The following is a 6,733-nucleotide window of genomic DNA, read 5'->3' on the forward strand; positions in this document are numbered from 1 at the left end:
GTGCTCGTCGAGCACTACTACAACTCGTAGTCTACAAGCGCTGCTCCCGTGATTAGTGAGACTGGTGATTCTGTGACAAGCACTACTAGTAGTAGTTCACAGTAGACTGTCTACTACGACGAGGCGTCCTGTGACCAGCACTATCACGACCAATGGTCTTGTGAACAGCAGTATTAGGCGCTCACCCCGATGCAAAATTTAGCGATCAGATTCACGCAGATATACGCCCAGTTCCTCAGTTCTATTTCTTCTGCTACCAAGAAACGGCAGCAGAAATTGACACAAATGGAAGCAACCAGAGAATCACTACTATTTCAACTTGAAATATTCAGCTATCTAATAGTAGTTATTCAACTACTATTCAAACTTCAAGTATTATTGGAGTATTACTGAAGTATCACGGACTTTTGGCTCACTTATTCACAGTTATCTATTTCCAATGTGGGCAATGTATGGGCCAATCTGGCCCGGGCAAAGGCGGACACTCTAGCATGCAAGCCCTTTACAGGGGTCTGATGCGTTGGGGACAGAATTTGGCTTATTTAGACACATGACCCATGCCTTACGTAGCATTTCCGGACGCACTCTTCACGATTTCCGATGGAGGGTCTTCATTACAGCACTAATTTCTGACCAAGCTACATGATTCCTCGATTGTCAGAAACTGTTTCTGAGTGTTACACACAAAATGAGGGGAATGCAGTCTCGTGGACAATTTCATGATAAGCTGAGCGTTCCAGGTATTCTACTGAGAGATTATCATTGTGAGCCGGCCCACGGACTGATAAACCCGAAAGCCTTTTCGATCGCTCAAGTAGCCCGAAGTCGCTTGGAGGATCCCGGTACTGACCAACGGAACCCAACATGGGGCTTCTAAATACTAGACAACGCCTACAAAAGGTAACATGCTAGTTCTTGGAATGTTCCAAATTGAAGATCTCGCCCTCGTCTTCCATCGTGTTGAGGCTGACTAAATAATTCGAATACTCGCTAACATCGGCGTTCATAATATCTCTACGACGTGCCTGAAACTCGGCATCACCACTGGCAACAAGAATTAAGCTATGTCAAATATATGATTATCAATCGAGTGAGGCTTCATTGATAAAGAGTACAACCATGACGATTCGTCATCGACGAACAATGTCAGTTGGGGAAGCTTTTATCATGCAGTGTCCAACACAAAGCCACCTCCAAACGCCTTTTCTCTTTGGTTGTCTCGACGGCCAATGTATTCTCCTCCTGTCGCAGTTGATCGCCTAAAAGATTTGCTGCTGAGCCACTCAGACGTTCAGATGCTAACGTGACGGCAAAGAATGGCCATTCTCCTTCAGTGGCCTCACTGAGTCGTTTATATTCCCCAATAGCTTCTTTGGTGGTACTTATGGCTTCGGCCCCTTCCTTTAGCGCACGCTCGAGTCTTCTACTATCATCGCTCCTTATCCCAGAACGCGACATCCTAAATCGAGCTCACTCATTAATTATGAGTGAGCCCGATTTAAGATGTCTCATTATGAGTCATAATGAGGTCAGCTAAATAAGATAAACGAAAACGCACTTCTACCAAGGCGAGTCTCTCCAGGAGACACGATCGATGGAGAATAATATTCACAATTAGTCAGAGGAAGAGCCGATACGGATGTAAAGTGAGTCGCCCATAACTGGATCGTCGACTCCCGAATGCCTTACAGTAAAGGGGCGATCGAGCCGTGACTCTTGTACTTCTTCGCTCTTAGATGATGCTGTACTAAGGGTGAATATCTACGTTGAACATTGACGGCGTCGGCAAAGTAGGCGGAGACGTTACTTCAATTGCACTTTTACACGGCCAGCCACGGAGTCGTCTCCCTGAGGGCTCAGCGCTGCATAGGCTTCATCATCAACGACGTTCTAGAGGGCGACTGAGATGAATCGACAGCACGGCACTTGCCTGCGAGTTCGGCGGAAACTCATCAAATTCACGGGACTCCTCTTGGATGATCGGGGTCTCTGATCAGCGATAGGGTTAGCTCCTCCACTATTGATTGAAAGAGCCTACTGGTGCCGCTTTTTCCCTCGGCCATCATCGCTAATACGTCGCCCCCACCGAGATTGAGCTTCCAATGGGAGGTGTCTGGGAACTCAGGAACGGCACCTAACCGTGAGGTGGGGCCTTCCCACTAAAGACGTTGTTGATAGTGCATCAGGAGCGAACATCAACGATACTGCATGTGTTGTGATACATTGGTGGTAGCTTCAAGAGGGGCTCCCTTTACCAGTGGTCCAGAAGGCGAACAACGAGACGAGGGATTTCCTAAATTCGTTGCTGAATCTCATCCGCGATTTCGGGAAAGCCAAGAACATGCCGTATAGCACCGTTTGTGCCACAGCGTCGTAGAACCTCTGAGTGACGGGCAGCTCTAATTCAGGCCGTCTGGAGTGCGGGGAGTTCCCACCTCGAAAAAGAATTCCCGTCGACTGGGCTTGATAACGTCCAACAACTTCACGTAGTTTGCGGATATTCTGTCGAAAAGCTTGACTGCGGTTGCACGATAGATTTTAGGTTTGAAGTAATGACAAATACAGAACCTACGGAAAGTATGGAAGCATTGACGGTATGTTGTTGGTCACCAAAAGCTGTCGCAGACGATGGCTTGGCTAGTAGCTGATAGGAAATCGTCTGCCCAAGCTGCTCGAGTTTTGACCGTTCGCCCCTGGCATGCCAGATTGGCAATGACGTTCGTCAGCACCTGTGTGCAGTCTTGGGCTTTTCCAAGATCCGATGGACAGTAGCTTCCCGAATGGGTCTTCCGAGTCAACGTACCTTCTTTGTTGGTATAGTTTTGGGTAGTGGGTAGAAGAGTGTATTCGGATCAGTAATATTCGGATCATCAGGGAGGGGAGTCACAACGTCTTCAACACGGAAGATGTCGAACTCTGTGGTTGGTTCTGAAAGCAACACACATCCTGTCGCTTGCAGTTCCTCTGGTCTGTCCGACGGGCCATGCTTTTGTCGTTCGTCACCGTTTGAACTTCCTCATTACTTACTAATGGAAGCTGACTCCCGGATGTCCTACCAACACCGATCAAAGGATCAAACTAGTACAAGCAATACGAATGACGCTCACAATGTTGACGAGATGTTCACAGCTGTCACGAAAGTCTCATCGCCGCCGCGTGTCATGTGACCACCGAATAAATCGATACTATGCAATCTCAAGCTCAATCTCAGTTCTCTGAGGGCCTAGCGTGCATCTTCAAAGCTCAGAGTCGTGAATCTCCTTATTCTTCTTCTTTTCTTTTTGTCGAAAATTTTCAAGAGAAAAGTTCCCGCAATTAACTCTGCCCGCCAACCACGTGGGCAAATTCCGAAGCCACGCTTATTGGGAAGCTGGGTCCGGCAAGCGTAATATATAAATCAGAAATTAGCGCATGTTATCAGATCAGCTACGGAGCGAAACGCCATTCCCATTGTATCATGCGTGGCTCGCCCACTTGGAGGAATAAAGTGAGCGAGGCCCAGACAGGAGTTTTCTGATCCAGCAAAACACTGCTTAGTTGAGTCAGGCTGATTCAACAGAGCAGTGTACCGTTGAAACAGATTCAATGTGATACTAATTTGCTGATTCAGTCAGCACACCGGATCATCCGATTCGGAAGTGCTTTGGGCTCCCCACGCAAATGATGGGTTCTCGAACTTCCACAGGAGGAGCTTCCGACCTACATAACACGATGTCATAGATGTTCTCATGCATCATCGCAAGCTATAAATTGCAGTGGAAAGAACTCGTGCTCTGATGTAGCGAGTCATAATTGGGTCGGAAATTATTGACATCAATTTGATGTTCTTATCAGCGAAATCGACTTCCCTGATCATGGGATTGAGAGCCTATTCGTAAGAAAATCACGGAAATCGGAATCTCGAGTATCTATTCTATGCGCGCCACGTTTTTCTCAGCGCGCCACTTCTTTTCTTCTTCCACCACTAATTCCTAGTAGGAATTTCCTACTCCACGCCACAAATGTCCCTCACGCAGCACAAATTTTTCTTTCGCTTGTTCTTTTCCTAGAACGAACTCCGCGCGCCCAGCATTCGTAGGGCCCCGACTCCGGGTTTCCTTGTTCGCAAATATGATGCACTCATGATGAACTCCAATGTGTACGATAAATCCTAATACGGGGACATAGCAGACTTATAGACCGAATAAAAGATCTCTCGATGAAACGAATGATTCGCCGAGTAGCATTCTTCTGAATATAATATGTAGGAGTCCTACAGTAGGACCATGCTACTAGAATGGTGAATCCAGCAAGGTCTTCTCACGGAGAGGTCGTAGAATGACCAACGATGATGAAGGCCATGCTGCGGTAGACCGTGGACCGCAGAAAAAAATAATTACAAATATTAATAATACAAAATAATTACCAATCAGCATACGATCAGGGAGAGTCCAAGCACCTCTACTTTTTTTGCGAGAATGAGTAAACAGATACCATTTTGATTCCTGGCGTAGTTCGTGTATGCCACCGTGAATGAAGTTATGCCTTTAGAACCCAAGTCAAACCTCAACAGTGGCAACTTGCTTATGTATTGGCAAGGGAAGGACCATAGCATCTCTGACAGAGATTCTCTGTTGAGTCGAACTTGATGTCAAGTTGACATCGTCAACATGCGTACCCGCAGCCTTGCCAGCTTGAGCTCCAATATCCTTGATGAGGCTCTCATAGTATAATGTTGGGACGTATAGACAGTTGGCGCCGGTGTCGAGATCTAGGTTCATGTTGATTCCAAGAGTTGTATGCCCATCACCGACTTGTAGCTTGTCAATATTAACCGTGTACTCTGTAGATGTGCGCCATGATATCTCCAAAAAGTTTCGGATAGCCCGACCATGTTGAGCTTCTGACTCGGCTAGCACCAAGCTCACATAATCATCGTAGATTTCAGGACCGTTAGCCCCAAAAAGACGAGGCAAGTACCGAGCGATGAATTGCCGATAGTCGCCTTTACTGTTTTTAATTATCAGTGGTGATTTACCACTCCAGTTTTTCGGAAGTTTCTAGCGCATGCCAGCGTAATGTTCGATGTGAAGGCCATCTCATGTATCCCCTACGCTCTTCACCAATCTCAAAGCAGAGCCGGATATTGGTCGTGATGGACGTGATAAAGGATGGAGTTAATTAAGTTAGCTAGCAGGATATGGTTTGAAAATGCAAAATGCGGTTTCACATCCTGTTTCCTCTCGTCGGGCGACCTGGACTTGGGAGAATAAATGATACGGCAAGTCGCCCTAACGCGTGAATGTCGTGATAAATAACTTATTTAAAATAAGAGAGCAATAAGTGACCTACTCTTCATTGCTTCACGGCTACATCTACTTCACGTTCTAGGCGTGACCATCACGCCTAAAACGTGAAGTAAATATAGATGGAATTGCTAGTGAGTTCAACTCACAGACTTTCACGTATTGATGTCACTTGGGCGAAACAACACTCCGAGTCGAGACTGCTCAAGTTCAATATCCGGGACCGGGAACACCCTACGACAGAAATACTTGACCATCAATTAATACTTCCGTTAGTCTTGTGTCAGGATCTCCGATCCAGCGATTAGGCAACACGGTCTTGATTATGTAGACCTCGACGTCAGAATTTCACGGTGAAATGATCATACGTAAGAGCTAATGAGTAAGTAATTGGAGAGCATTCAACGTAACACGCGACACAACAACCTAGCAGTCGGAACTCCAATCGTGGTAATGATTCCTAGTAAGGAATCGACAAGAGTGAAATCCTGGACGACAGTCTGTCGTCGACAGAAGAACACAACGTGCACAATGAAGCACGCAGTAGAAACCACAGCGTGCACAAGTGCTTCAATAAACGCTAGACTGATCACATACAAATTAGATGAATGTGTTGATAAGAATCCTGTGGGATATCATCAGGTCGTGCTTTCTTCCCCCCTTGAGTCAAGGGCCTCGACTCGTAGGTAGGATGCGGAGGTCGCCCGAGAAAGGTGTCGACTGGACTCCAGGCACTGGAGGGCATCCAGGCGAACCTCCCCCTCCTGGTGGACAAGGTGATCAGCTGCAGCGTGCTGCTTGCACCTCAGCAGTGACCATCACATCCACCCTCTCCTATTCCTCTGTGTCATGGAATTTCATAGCTGCACTACATGTCAACAAACCCCACCGTCGAAACTCAACTTCCTAACCCTTGATATTCGGAACTGTCATTGATGTTAAGTTGCCGAGGAGTATTGGGAATTGGGCGTGCGCTATCGACAACTATGAAATCGTGAGGTCTTTTCCTCAGGTTTCACTTTGTATAACGGCTCGTCAGCCGTCCGAACTCACCAGGAGCCGTCGATAGTGTCACGCTGCAAGAATAGACAATCGTTCAGAACTGTCCAAAACTGTACTCGACCTCCATCCGCTCAAAGTTAGTACAATCTTCAAGATTGAATCTTGCACACTAACAAGCTTCCTAACTTCAAGCTAACCTATCTTTTAAGAGGTGCGTCGAGACGAAACGCTAGCGGGCTGCTGGCAGGGAAGGTGAACTGGATAAATGGGATTACCCGTAGCAACTTGTACCAATCCGCGTGTAAACTAGTCTGACGAATGGGGAAACACAGCTCCCACTGAGCTCAGCTTAGAAAGCGAACATTCTAACACTGTCAGCTAGTTCCCGCACGTTATAGGACTATGTAGTCGCAGAATCCACTCCGCCACACGTCGGAGTAGCCCAG

The sequence above is a fragment of the Perkinsus marinus genome, assembly GCF_000006405.1.
Source record: "Perkinsus marinus ATCC 50983 genomic scaffold scf_1104296954212, whole genome shotgun sequence".
NCBI classification, from domain to species: domain Eukaryota; phylum Perkinsozoa; order Perkinsida; family Perkinsidae; genus Perkinsus; species Perkinsus marinus.